At 37.4% G+C, this 15144-nt stretch overlaps 1 protein-coding gene across 2 annotated transcripts in view; it reads right to left on the reverse strand.

Moving 5' to 3' along the window:
• Positions 1–15144, reverse strand: part of Sgcd (sarcoglycan delta) — a 938532-nt gene that overhangs the window by 624712 nt on the left and 298676 nt on the right. Inside the window, exon 1 of one of the 2 annotated variants that reach the window (XM_048782814.1) lies at positions 384–514. The exons of the other annotated variant lie outside the window; for it this stretch is intronic. The gene's annotated coding sequence lies outside the window, so the exon portion shown is untranslated. Of the gene's footprint in view, positions 1–383; positions 515–15144 lie in introns of those variants that run through there. 2 annotated transcript variants of the gene reach the window in all.

The raw sequence follows: 15144 nt of genomic DNA on the forward strand, positions 1-15144 counted from the left end.
AAATATTTTAGAAACGAATGAATTATTTACTAAAACAGTTTTTCACTGTGAAAAGCTTCCATATCCCTTTTTCTCATCTTTTCTTCTACCCAAGAACAAGAATTTCTTCTCAAAAACTTGCAAATAAACTATTCATTCAGCGGTATGGAACCAGGAGTGTTAACCAAACACAAAACAGATATCTGGGTTGTTTTGTTTTTTTTTTTTTTTTCTGTGAATTCTCCAGAAGACAAATGTCCTGAAGGAAAATAACCTTACAGAATTGCAAAGACCATTTGTGGCTGAAGGAAGAAATGCCGTTTCTTTACATGAACAATGTGTGTTTTGTTTTCTGGGCAAGCTTCCCTTGTGTTTAGTTCCAAGCATTAACACTCAGCACATACCTCCAGCCTGTCAACTATGTGCAGAGGGCACAGCGGATAGGAAGAAATCCCAAGACGACCTTGTATACTGAGTGCAGCAGCCTCCTTCCTTAGCCACTTACTTGATTCTTTTAAGCTTCTGTTTCCTTATCTGTGAAATGAGAATGAAAAGACCAATTCTGTAGTGTTGTTCTGAGGACTAAATGGGTTGAATAGAAGGAAGGAAGGGAAGGAGGGAGGGAGGGAGGGAGGGAGAGGGGGAGAGAGAGAGAGAGAGAGAGAGAGAGAGAGAGAGAAAGAAAGAAAGAAAGAAAAGCATAGACTTTAATCAATACATACTAATGACTATGATGGCAATAATAATTCAATCTACCTTCAGGAAGTCCTCAGACCTTTAGGATAAGGGGTAATGGTGAAAAGACACTGTCATAAATAACTGTAATTCAAGATGGAAAACACCTCAGTATTAGTTCTCCTGATAACACTTGCAAAATTTTTCAGCATAACCATTCAAGAGTCTTTACTATTACAAACAATATGGCCCATAAGAGATTTTAAAAAAATCAAACTGGAACAACAAATACATTCACTAAGGATCAATTATGTTATGTTTTGTGCCAATATGATGTAGCAGAATATAGCTCTTAAAATATGAAATAGGTTGTTTAAAAACTGAGGTAAAAATACAGACTTGTTCTTAGCTCCCTCTGTTTTCTCAAAGGCTTTTTGGTTTTATGTTTATTTGAAGAAAGAATGGTATTCCTTGCTTATTCTTCAAAATCTTTTAAAAACATATTTATACACAAAACTAAGGAGGACAGAAGACACATTCTCAGTTCTCTCAGTTGTTGTGTAAAGATCTTTCAGGTATATTATTAAATGGAAAGAATAAAGAATAAAACAATATGCATGATCTATATTCTTAAAATATATACATAACCTATATTCATAAAAATATATAAAAAACCTGTACATATCATTGGCCACTTCTAGTTGGAAGAATCAGGAATGTTTTAGTGTGGCGTTGGGCAAGTGGGGATGGGGAAGCTGAACATGGGATTCTGTGCAGAGGTAGTGAGGGAAGGCTTGGGGGCTTGGAGGTATGAAGGCTGGATTGGTGGAGGATGTGCATGGGAAGAAGTGAGAGTTTGCAGAAGCAGAGTGTCTGAAGGGCTTAGGTAGAGGGAGTTGCACATTCAGACTTGAGTCAAGCCCTTGTATGGGACTTTCACTGCCAAATCCATGCCTCTGGGCTTTTACATAGAAGATCTCTGTAAATTGAGGAAGATTGATGCAAAAAAGTATATCAGAGTTTTACCTTAGGAATGGTCATGCAGAGGGGTACGTGGGCAGAGGCAGAAGCAGCAAAAAGTGAGATGAGTTGGATGTTACCACAAGCTCCCCAGTTCTTCCCTCCAAATTTGACAACTGCCCTGTTGATATAGTTTCGGTTTGCCTTTTGGATATAATGTATTTGCTATTCTTACCCAAAATCAGTCACATGAACAATCAGCAGTTCCTTTCAAAAATTCCTGAAAGATGTCCATCACATCTAAAAATTATTAATATTCATTCAATAATCAAATACTTGGCAGATATCATTTCTCAAAGAAACAATATTTTTTTTCTGTTAGATAAAGGAAGTTGGATCATTAACACAGTTCTCCAAAGTAATGCATTTTAAATGAAAGGTTTTTTTTTCAGCCTTAGGGCAGGGGTTGATTACAAGCTAAACTGAAACATCCAGGAAAAGTTCAAAATTAATATGTTAATTCTGTCAACATTCAAGGTTTTGAGTCCAAACATACCAATAACATAGCATGTGAGTGATTACTGTTCCTTAGCTATAATTTTAACTACATTTTTGAAATCACAACATAAATGAAGTTTTCATCACTCATTCAATGTGAAATATGCATGTATTAGAACTTCTCAGTTTTGTTTTAAAGATTTGTTTGTTATACTAGATGCCGTCAGTGATTTTCATTAAATGTGTCAAATGAGATTGAGCTCAGAAAACAGATGATGGGTTAATATGTAGTAATTTTGCCTTTATAGTGACAAACTGAATGTCTTTCTGTAGATATTATGTATTTGCCTGTCTGACAGATTTTTTCCATAAAAAGACAACGAAACTCTTGAACTATAGGTAAATGAAATTACATGGTTTAAATTCGATGGAACTCTCAGAAAAATTATGCAGCATCAACTGTGGATTTCAGTTTCTTTATTATCTGTTACTACTTGAGAAATTGCCATCAGTGCTTTGGTGAAGGAAAACAGTAAATGTCTGTGTGTGAATGCCAAAGTAGGTCTATTAAAAGGGGGAATTTTCTGTGAGAAACAAAATTACACACATCCAACCTTTCAGCGGTAAACGTTTTTAGAAAGTCTTTATTTTTTCAGAACCTAGTCTAGCATGCAATATTTATTAGACGAATGGGAGAGATTTATTAAACAGATGCGTAGACATGGCATTTAGACATGGATTGAGAAAGGATGGATGGATGAGGACCATTTCATCCTCTGGTCTTCATTATCATTAAAAACATTTCACTGATATGCATGTAAAAATGGAATATAAAAATACAACATATAACTTTACCCAAATGAACATATAGTGTATAATGCCATACCCATATGATATTTGTATGTAACATTTATATATAACATTTATCTAGCACTTTCTCTGAATATATACATACTAAAATACCTTCGTATAGTTATTTTTGTTCATTCCTAAAACACTGAATTACAGACCATCTTTTAAATATCTGTACATGCAAAAAAAATCTGTAAATGCTAATTGGAGGACTCAGTATGGGAGAGCAGAACAGGAAAAAATTTAAATTTTAAGAAATATTAGCTGATATCTGTATCCACAACAATGATACTATAGATATTCTCATTTAAGTCATGAAATGTATGAGAACTTTTCACTGTCACAACTAGGATTATAACTGAAATATCATTATGGATGTCAAGAGAGAAGGGATAGCTCGGTTCTTTCATTTTAATATGACAAATGCTACATGAGAATATTATTGATAATGCAATAAACCATGAAAATATACAAAAGTCATAAGAGCAAGAAAGAACAATATAACTGATTTAACTAAAATAGGGTATAGTAAGGTATATGTTTCCCAATAATCATATAGAAATCAATGGACTTCTTCTATATTAGAAATAACATGGAACTTTAAATGACAAATTTAAAGTTAATGATAATTGGAAAATACTTATAATACCCTTAAAATAATAGTTTAAAACACTGTGGAGAAAAATGATAAAAACTAAATAAACATAAAAAGTGACCTGTAATTCCAGCAGCTCAGGAGGCTGAGGCAGGAGGATTGAAAGTTCAAAGCTAGACTCAGCAAAAGCAAGGACTAAGCACCTCAGTGAGACCCTGTCTCTAAATAAAATACAAAATAGGGCTGGGGATGTAGCTAAGTGTTAGAGTAACCCTGAGTTAAATCCCTGGCACCCTCCCCCCAACCAAAAAAAACCCCATAAAAGTGAAATTCTATAAGTTTCAGAGGAAAACATGAATGAATTCATTTATACCCTAGGTGTAGAGAAAGGAGTGCTATTTGTGACTCAAAATTGAGTTTCAATAAAAGATTGATGTATTTGAGTACATAAAAATAGAAGATGGAATATAAAAATACAACATACAGCTTTACACAAAGCTTTGGCATAAAAATAAGATCTGCAATCAATGTCATCACAAACAAACATTGGGAAGATATCAGTAGTAATCCTCTTAATATGAATCAAATGTCTAAAATTAAGGGGGGAACAAAAATCCTACAGAAAATCAGGCAAAGGTATTTTTAGAAAGGTTCTTAAACCTATGGAAACATACTCAGTGTTACTAACATAAATAGAAATATTTCCACCATGAAGTCGGCAGAAATTCAAAAGCTTGAGAATATATTTTATTGGTATGTTAGTCAGCTTTCTGTGACTATCACAAATACTTGAATTAATCACCTTAGAAAAAGGAAAGGTGTAGTTTGGCTCACAGTTTTGGAGATTTCAGTCCATGACCAATTGTCACCATTGCTTTGGTCCTGAGGTCTTGCACATCATTGCAAGAATGCAGAGCAGAGGAAGCCCACCACCTCATGGCCAGTACAAAAGAGAAAGGAATAGGTGGGACCAGTGTCCCTATGTTCCCTGTGAGGGCATGCTCCCCCCCCCCAAGCAACCTGAAATCTGCCATTAGGCTCCAACTCCTAAGGATTCCACACTCATCAGTAGTGCCGTGGGTTGTGATCAAGCCCTTAAGACATGGTCCTTTGGGGGACATTTATCCAAACTGTGGTAGTAACACTATGGAATCAAAAGCACCCTTGTATCTTGCTACTAGAAAATCAAGGGCCCCACCCCTGTAGAAGAGAATAGGCACATGGGTACAAACTCCCTGCTCCTCTCCTTTGATCCAGTAATTACATACTTCAGAATATACCCGAACATACACTTCCAGCAATACAAAGATATATGTGCACCAAGTCATTCATTGCAGCATGAAATATGATCTCAAAATACTGGCAGTTATATTTGCTTCCCAAACAAGGGTGATTAGTTGAATAATTTATGGTACATCCACAAGAGGGGAACCAAGAATCTGTAAAGAAGAAGATCCTATGAATTTCATGGAGAGTGATTTTTAGGAGGCATTTAAGTAAGCACAACAAAGCCCATGTGAGTATATATAATGTGTTAATTCCATATAAGAAACAAAGGAAGTAAAAAGAAAAGCATGCATGTGACTGCCATTTTTTACAAAAAGAAATATAAGAAGATTGTTTCCATATCTTGACTGTTGTGGGAAAAATGCTGTTATGAACAGGGGAGTACAGAGATCCTTTGACATACTGATTTCAATTCCTTCAACCTATATGCAGAAGTGGGATTACAGGATTGTATAGCTCTATCTTTATTTTTCAGAGGAAGCCCCACGTCGTTTGCTATAGCTTGACTGTATCCCATAAAAGTTCATGTGTTGGAACTTTAATTCCCAATGCAGCAGTATGAGAAGGGCTTTCCCTTCATTTAGGTCAAAAAGGCTCCACACTCGTGAATGAATTAGTGCCCTTCTCAAGGGAGAGTTAGATCTCATGGGTGTGGGTTCCTTCTCTCAAATATGGGCTTCCTCAGCTCCCTCTACTTCCCTCTGTGCTGTGAAGGAACAAAAAGGTCCTCAACAGAAGCTGAGAAGACACCAGCACCCTGGTTTTCCCAGCCTCTAGAATCATGAGCCAAATAACCTTTTTTCCTTTATAAATTACCCATTCTCAGGTATTATGTTAACTTCAACAGAAAATGGACTAAGATGGAAAATTGGTACTGAGGAGTGGGGTCATTCCAATAACAGATGCCTGAAGATTTGGAAGGATGTTTGAACGTGGATAATATGTAGAGGCTAGAAGAATTTGGAGGAGAAAAAAAAAACACTAGATTTTATCTCTATAAGAGAAACATTATGGGTGATTCTGGTCAGGGCTCAGAAGATGATTAGACTAAGGAAAGTATGAAAGTTCTCAGAAGTTGCTTAAGTGGTTATGACCAGAGTGCTATGAAATGTGGATGAAGTCCAAGCTGAGGAGATCAAGGGGAACGGAGGAACACAATACTGGAAACTGGAATAAAGATCATACCTGTTGTAAAGGAGCAAAGAACTTGGCTGAACTGTCCCCGTGCCCAGGGCATCAGGGAAGGCAGAACTTAACAGTGACCAACTAGGATCACGGGTAGAAGAAATATGTCAGCAGCAAAGTGTTCAGGCAGCTGTAGGGTTGATTTTGGACACTGACAGTGAGATGCAGAAAGCAAAGACATGATTTAAAGGCAGAGTTTATAATTAAAAGTGAAGCAGAGTGGAAAGATTTGGAAAGCTCCCAGCCTGCCTATGTAAAGTGTAGAAAAGCTTATTCAGGAGAGATTGCAGAATGTGTAGTCCAGCCTTGTTTGAGGAGGTCAGTGCAAACACCAGGGAGTCAGGGGTTACACATCAAGGCAGTGTGACATCCCCACACATGTCCCAGACCTGCAGAGCTGTGCCTCCCTCCACAGGAGCCTCGCAGGGCAGAATAGTTTTTTTTTTTTGGGGGGGGGGGCAGGCCCAGGTGCCCTCCATAGGTTTCTGTTTAATGAATTCTGGCTTAAGCCTCCTCAACTGCCCCGGGATGGATCAAGCCACAGTGGAGAAACTGAACAACCCCCTGACTGGTGCCAGGATTACTACCTTCTCTGAAGGGCAGTTGTGTCCTGCACCTTCAGATGTGATGCCCTGGAAAAAATATATTGCTTGTGGCGTATTCTGACTGGACAGACATAATCTAAAGTTTTCTTAGGAGGAGCCACTTTCAAACTCAACATATGGACCATTATACAAAAAGAACTGAGCTGTATTAATTAAAAAAAATGCCAATATGATGAAAACCAAAAAAGATTAAAGAAACATATAAAGCTGAAGAAGACTAAAGAAGACAGATAAAATAAACCTGGGTGAAATACTGTATGGAGGGGAAAAAAGTGCTACAAAGGATGTTATTGGAATAGTATGGCAAATTGTGGTGTGGATTATAGATCAGGGAAAATACTGAACCAACTATGAAGTTTCCTGAAGTTGGTAAATGTACTATGGTTATGTGAGAATACCCTTATTCTAAGAATATAAATATTGAAATATTAAGGGCATGTGGTACATGATATTTACACTCAAAAATAATTAAAATAAGTTTTATTATAATTTTCTCTAATGAAAAAATGATAATACACATTGGTGGTATTATGGTTTGGATATTGTTGCTCCCCAAAAGTTCATGTATAGGATAATAAAAGAACATTCAGAGGTGAAATGATTAGATTATGACAGTTGTAACCTAATCGGTGGCTTAAGCCATGGATGTGGAATAACTGGGGGGTCACTGTAGGTAGGCAGGGTGAGGCTCGAGGAGGTGGGCCACTGGTTGCCTGCCTTTGGGGTTTTAGGCTTTGTCCCTCATGAGCAGAGCTCTCTACTTTCTGGCTGCCATGAATTGAGCTGCTCTCCTCCACCAGGCCCTTCCACCATGATGTTCTACCTCACCTCAGGCCCAGGATGTGGAGTTGACCAACCACGGGCTGAACCTCTGAAACCATAAGCCAAAATCAACTTCTCCTTCTCTGAATTATCCTTACTAAGTATTTTGTCCAACAGTGAAAGGAAAACTGACTAAAATAGGGAGATAATAAAGCTGTGTTGCAAAAGTTCTGTAGAAATGAATCTGGGGCTGGGTGTGAAGCTCAGTGACAGAACACCTGCCTAGCATATGAAACCCTAGGTTCAATCCCAGCACTGCCAAAACAAAACAAAACAATAAAACAAAAACAACCAATCAAAAAACAAAAGCACACAAATGTGGGTAAAGGGCATGTAGGAATACTCATGCCCTTATTCCAATAATTTTTCTCTAAGTTTAGAATTCTCCCAAAGTAAAAGTTAACAAAAGAAAGGATTCTATATTTTGTTGGAAGAAATAAATAACATAAAAAGTGAAAGACACTTTGAATGAAAAAACTGCCAAGAAGAGTCATGCTGTACTGCTATTGAATCTCATTTTAAATTACAAAAAAAAAAAAAAAAAGATCACAATGTCGCATGATGTTCTCCAAGAATCGATGAATATATCAAAGGAAAAAAAGTAAAAGCCTTAAAAGAGAGTCTATAATTAGATATGTTAAAGCTGGAATTTCTGTTCCAGGGCTAAGGACTCCTATTTTATATTTTTAATAAGTTATGCTGATACTATTTTTCAACTACTTGGGGAAAAGTTAAGACTTTATCTCAGAAATAACTAAAACATATTTCAAGTACAAACAAGTAAGCACAAACACACACATGAAATAAAAGAAAAATATTGAAGAATAAATGTCTAACGGAAGAACTTAAAAAACAAATAATAAAACTACTAAGGAGAGTGACAGTTATTCTAAGACAGATGGGTATATGTAAAAAGTACCATAAATAAAACTAAGAGCAAAATAAATTATTGGAAAAGAAATTCTGTTGGTTATGGCAGAGGAAAGTTTAAGGTGAATATTTAAAATCGCAAATCACTCTCAATATTAAAAAAAAGGGCAAGGGACATAAAAATGTAATTAATAAAGAAGGAATAATGATGAGCTACAAATCCCTGAAAATATGCTCTCACATTAAAGTAGCAATATAAATAAAATTTAAATACTGATACAATTTTCCATTACTAAGCTGGCAAAATCTTAAAATAAAAAGTGATCACATTCACATTCCTAAGGGCACAAGGAAAGAAAAATGCATTCCTAAAACACACATTCATGGAAAAGTTGATGCAAATACATTTGGGTAAAAAAATCTGACAATAATTATCAAGCATTCCAAAATGTTGTCTCATTTTGATTTTACAATCGATTCTCACCAAACCTGAAGGAAGATAGCAACATTTGAAAAAATACCTGAATGTATACTTCAAATAGTAGTAGACACCTAACTGGTAGTAGAAGAGCCCTGGAAGTCCCTTTCCAATAGGATGAAGCACTACAAAGCCATTAATATAAGGGTTGAATGGATACTGAATGATGTGGAAATACTCGTGATGCAGTGTCATTTAAAACATGCATCTAATTCTATTTCTCTCTCTCTCTCTCTCTCTCTCTCTCTATATATATATATATATATATATATATATTCAAAAGTAAATAATCTTAACAAAAAGAAAATTATAAAGACACACACACGCACACACACACAAAAACACATCCTGAAGGACATATAAGAATTATCACTGGGGCTGGAGTTGCGGCTCAGTGGTAGAGCGTTTGCCTGGCATGCGTGAGGCCCTAGGTTCGATCCTCAGCACCGCATATAAGTAAACAAATAAAATAAAAAGATCCATTAACAACTAAAAAATATTTTTTTTAAAAAGAATTATTACTGAAGCATCATTACTTACTTCACTGGATGATGGGATCAAGCTCATGTACATTTATGTCTCCAAAAATATTTTAGATCTTTCAAATTACCCACAAAAAAAAAATCACATCCACAATTACAAAATGTGAAAAAAATTTTATGATTGGTTTCCAAACAGTCTTTAAAATGGCACATGTGCTACTGATAGCTACTCTGCAAAAAATATAAATATATGGGATGTGATATGAAGTCAGATATGCAAAAAATTAAGGGGCATTTCTGATAGAGTGGTGGGAAATGTTTTTCAAACTTGTCTTCAATATTGTTGCTGTATTATCTGACTTAAAAAACAATGGTTGTCTACTAAAAGACACCTAGAGATCCACTGTAGTAGGAGCAAAGAGAAATTAAGGATGAAGGTATACACAATGGAATATTACTCAGCCGTAAAGAAGAATGAAATTATGGCATTTGCAGGTAAATGGATGGAGCTGGAGAAAAAGCAAAATAAGCCAAACTGAAAACACCAAAGGCCAAATGTTTTCTCTGATAAGCAGATGCAGATCCATAATGGGAGAGGGGTAAGGGAAGAATGAAGGAACTTTCGATTGTGCAGAGGGGAGTGAGAGGAGGGGAGGGGGTGTAGAAATGGGAAGGACAGAAATTATTACCTTATATGCATGTATGATTACACTACCAGTGTGACTCTGTACCATGTATAGCCAAAGAAATGAGAAGTTGTGCCCCATTTGTGTACAACGTGTCAAAATGTATTCTACTGTCATGTATAACTAATTAGAACAGATTAAAAGAATTTTTAAAAAACAACAAAAGCAAAGGTATAAACAAGTACATTGAACACATGAGTTTTTATAACAACCAGTTAATAGCAACATCCCTCCTCCCTGAAATTCCTCTTGCAGCAATGTAAACACTTTATAATTGAATTCCAACTAGTATATAAGAGGTTCAATATATTTTAAAGAGTTTTTCTCCTTCTCTATACAAATAGAATGGAACTTTTGGAGAGTGGAGCTAGAGTCTATTATAAATGGGGGAAGGAAGGGCTAGGATTAAAGGTCAGTTGGTAGAGTGCTTGCTTCCCATGCACAAGGCCCCGCTTTCAATCCCCAGCACCACCAAGAATAAATAAATAAATGGGGGCAGGATTTTAAAAGTTATCAATATGCTTTTGTCTTCTATCTTCTGTGTGTGTTTGTGACCTTTGTCCCAAGTATGCCTGAAGCATCTATCTGCTTGGCAAAATGTAGGGATTTACAGAAAAAGTTCAGAGAAGGACCTTGGTATTGTTCAGGTTTCTACAATTAAGAATAGAATTTGCCGATGATTTCTCATGTAGTGTATCAGACACCAAGTCTCCAGATTCTGACCTGTACACAGCTCCCAGGTTACAGATCGGCTTTCAGCAAACTTTTCCTTCAACAGTCCCATGGCAAATGTTTCAGGTTTTCTGGTTTCCAAGTCAGGGCAGGGGTACATGTCTGCATTCTAAGGTAGGAATGAGATGACAGAAGGGTACACAAAGCTGGGGGGCCTTTGGCAAAAAGAGTCCACCTGGGCCCATCTGTCCATAAAGCTTCACGGAACCTTCATGAAAGGAAGAAGATGAGGATGTAAGTTATACTTCTCAAAGACTCTAACACCATAGACCCTGTGGGTGAGTGGAATCTAGAGCAATCAGGTAAATGAGGAACTCTGCACTGAAGAGCAAGTGGGCAGAAGATCCCTACTTGTCCTGACCTCTAATTAAACTCACCCACGCCGCTGCTTATCAAAGTGCAGCCCATGGACCAGCAGCATTACCTGGGAGCTTGCAAGAAACTTAACATTTCAGGCCTGACCCACACCTGCTGACCTATTTGATGCATTTTAACAAGATACCAGGTGATTAGTAAACAATTAAAATGTAAGAAGTGATCAAGGCCACAACCCTCCACTCCTACATCCAGCCAGGAAGAGATACGGGGGAATGGATGTCCAAAATGTATAAATTTCCTTATCTTTCTTTCTTCCTCTCTAAATCTCCTTATGGGTTTTTAAATGCCACTGTGGAAAAGATATATACAAATAATTTTTAACTCTCTGAAGTTTTAAAGACTTTCAGTAAGATATCCAGGGTGACCATGACTCTGTTAATAACACAATGTTATATAAATGAGCAATGCCCGTCAAACAAGCCACAGCAATATATATCAATAATAGCATTTTCTAGAAAAGGTAGTAATGACTAGTACAAGGAGCTAACTTTGATATTAGTAAGATCAGGATTCAAGTCCCAGTTTGGCTTTGGACCATCTGTGTGAATGTTACTTCATTTGGATAAATAAGTTAATTTCAGTGAACTTCAGTTTTCTAAGCTATAAAACAGACATTAGGAACATACCTCCATCCCAAGTTTGCCCCAGATTAAATGAGATGATGTACTTGGAACACTTAGAATAGGGCTTGTCAAATTAGTTTGTGGTAACAGTAATAATTTAATAATTGAGCCTGTTATTATAGATTCAAGTTACAGTTGATTAGATAGTAAAAATCACCTACATTCCATAATTCATTAGATATCAAGTGTTTCAAACATTATTTCAGTCTCAAATTTGATTACACATTGAGTAACAATATATTTACAAAGTTAATTTGTACTTTAATTGGATTGTAACACTAACAAACAGGTTGTAAGAGCTGCCTAACCTGTTTTGACAAGTTAACAGCTATCAGACAAATTCTAACACTAACTTATAATTTTGTAAATATTTAATCTGTCAAAATCCACAAAATAATGACTGCATTAGACTTCCAACTGTAAAACCGTAACCAGAAGATAAAGATACTCTTTAATAAACAGAGAATCTATTTGCTCCTTTGTATACAATCTCTATAACAGGCCCAGTGTTATGGTAAGTACAATTTATTCATTCCATCTAAACTTGGGAAAAATTAAGAAACCGATGATGCACAATTGATTTTATACATTAGCACATTTTAATTAAATCTCTCAGAGTCTATAATAATAAATGTGGGTATAATTAACCAACTCATCAAGCTTATAAGTGGACCACGGAGTAAAATATTTGAACTTAAGCAAAGCAAGATCATTAAAAAGGAAAATTTGCCCACCCTTGTTTGAATCCATAAGAAAGAACAATTGGCCTTTTTCTCCATGCTGATTCCTGGCTTTCTGCAAAGAAACCTGACTCAGAGAGAGCAGATGAACAATGTAGATGGTTGGTAGCCTACAAGTAGATGGAGAATCAGTTCAGTGGGATTGGAGGGAGCTGTCACACAGAACAGAATGGGCAGGGTAAAGAGGATGATGACAGCCTGCTGAGCAGAAGCTGACAGTTGTCAAAGATCTATAGAAAAGATAGAGCAAGGAGAAGAAGTGTCATGCTGAGGGTATCTGAGTCAGCCATGACTGCCTCTCTTTTTTTTTAAAGTTGTAGATGGACACAATACCTTTATTTTATTTATTTTTATGTGGTGCCAGGATCAAACCCAGTGCCTCACACATAGTAGGCAAGCGCTCTACTACTGAGTCACATCCCTGGACCTGCTTGTGCTTTTATTTGAGTATTTATGAGGGGTATGATGTATGCTAAACAGTATATTAGCAATTAATTTGCAGGTGGTCTGACAGTACAGAATATGTGATCTAAGTCATGGGGAAAGAATCCAAAGAGCAAAAAGACTAATGTCCCCAAAGGTCAGAGACTGATGGCCCAGGACCAATCTCATAGTCCTGAGAACAACTATTTATACATAGTAAAAACATGAATCTAGCCACTTGGTCATGGCCTCGAACAGGTAGGTATAGGTACACAGAGGGCACAGACCAAGCCAGACATGCATCTCCAGAGGTTGGGATGGGAAGGTTAAGAGGAAGGGAATGCATTAGGCATTGCAATTTGTAAGCTTGGTAGTGTGCATCCAACAGGGTCATTTAACCTGTGAAAAGTCTGTAAGCACATATCCTTTAAAATATCTCATGGAAACTTATAAAGTAATGTGGTTAAGAAATAGTCTCTACATCTGAGTTCCACAGGAGGAGATTATCTTCAAGGCCTGGGGACATAGCTTCAACTACCTGCTTAACCGACCTGGCAGTGGAAATTGAGACACTCCTTTCTCTCCAGTCACTGACCAAAGATATGATATCCATGGGAGTTTCAGGTTGGTCTCACAGCTGCCCCCTTTCCAGCAATCTTCTTAACCTCAGATACCCCTAAAGATGACCAAGGTATATGTCCAAATTGTTGAGAACATGACTCTCCTATAGAGTGAAGGTGAGCTGAGGATTTCATTTAACTCATTGGTGGGAGAACAAGAAAAGTGGTTATAAATTGAATTGTGTTCTAAAAGGATATGTTGAAGTATGTATTCCCAGTACTTCATATGTGATTGTGTTTAAAAACTGGGTCAATGCTGATGTAACTCATTAAAATTAAGTCATTCTGGGGTGGGGCATGCCTTAATCCAATATTATTATGTCCTCACAAAAAGACAAGGTGAATGCAGAACCCAAGTTTTATAGTTATAGCCAAGGATCCCTGAAAACAACCGGAAACTAGACAGAGGCCAGGAAGGAGGCTCCTGTAGATTTCAGGGAGAAAGGACCCAGCTAACACCTTGACTTTGGAACTATAAGAAGTAGTTTGGGACTCCAGAACTGAGAAACAATATCTTTCTCTTGTTATAAGTCATGTGATTTATGGTCATAGAGCAGCCCTCAGACATTATTAAAGTGACTAAAGCTAGATCAAAGAGCCCTTGGGAACCTAAACATTTAGCATCATTCTGGGGAGAAATTTTCTGGGATAACACTCAGAGATATGGTTTTAGTCAGCCTCGCATCACCAGGACCAAACTACCCAATGAGAACAAGTTAGAGGAGGGAAAGTATACTGGGGGCCCGCCATTTCAGAGATTCGGTCCACAGTCAGCCTACTCCATTGCTTCAGGGCCAAGCTGATGTACATCATCATGACAGAAGGAAAGGCATGATGGAGGGAAGCTGCTTCACTCCTGGTGACCAGAAAGCAGAAGGAGCAAGAGAAGGGGCTAGAGAGAAGATGAATCCTTCCAGGGCATGCCTCCAGTGATCCACCTCTTCCGGCCAAACCCCACCTGCCTATAGTGACCACTCAGCCCATTCAAACTGGGATGAACTGACCCCAACTCTCATCATTCTACCTCCTGCATCAACACAGGGACTTTTAGGAAACACCTCACATCCAAACTGTAAGAAAAACTGGTTTATGTCCTACATGGCTACCTAATCATCACCTTAGAGGAGAGACATGATCTCTCCTGGACAAATGTCTACAAGGCAATGAGCAACTTCACAAAGCCTGAGCCTTTCATTAATGGTATCTGACCATTCACACAGAAACACGTTCCCTTAGATTATTGGTGAGCCCAATAGACATTAAGAGGATTTGCTCTCTTCCCCTCCCCCAGCACTTCTGCCTTATTACCAACATCTCTATATATTATTTTTTTCCTTTGGTAAGTTCCTTAAGCAGTTGCCCCACTTGCACATGGGATTTACTAACAGGCTAGGCTGGGGTCCTCCAAGCCTCACCTGCTTGCTGACTCTGCACATGAAGGGTATCATCCTCTCCACTACTTCCGTATCCTACTCTTCTCAATGTCCTAATAGGATCAGTTCTTTAACAGTTCTATTCCACTACTCCACCCAGAGTGGAGGCCTAATACAATATAGCTCATTTCAGTAAAAAACAAACATCAAGATCCTGTGACAGAATTTGGAAGGAAATGCAGACAACTTCAATATAAAAGTGTAACTGCTTTGTCTTACTT

Source organism: Marmota marmota, unplaced genomic scaffold (genome assembly GCF_001458135.2).
Source record: "Marmota marmota marmota unplaced genomic scaffold, marMar, whole genome shotgun sequence".
Taxonomy (NCBI): Eukaryota; Metazoa; Chordata; class Mammalia; order Rodentia; family Sciuridae; genus Marmota; species Marmota marmota.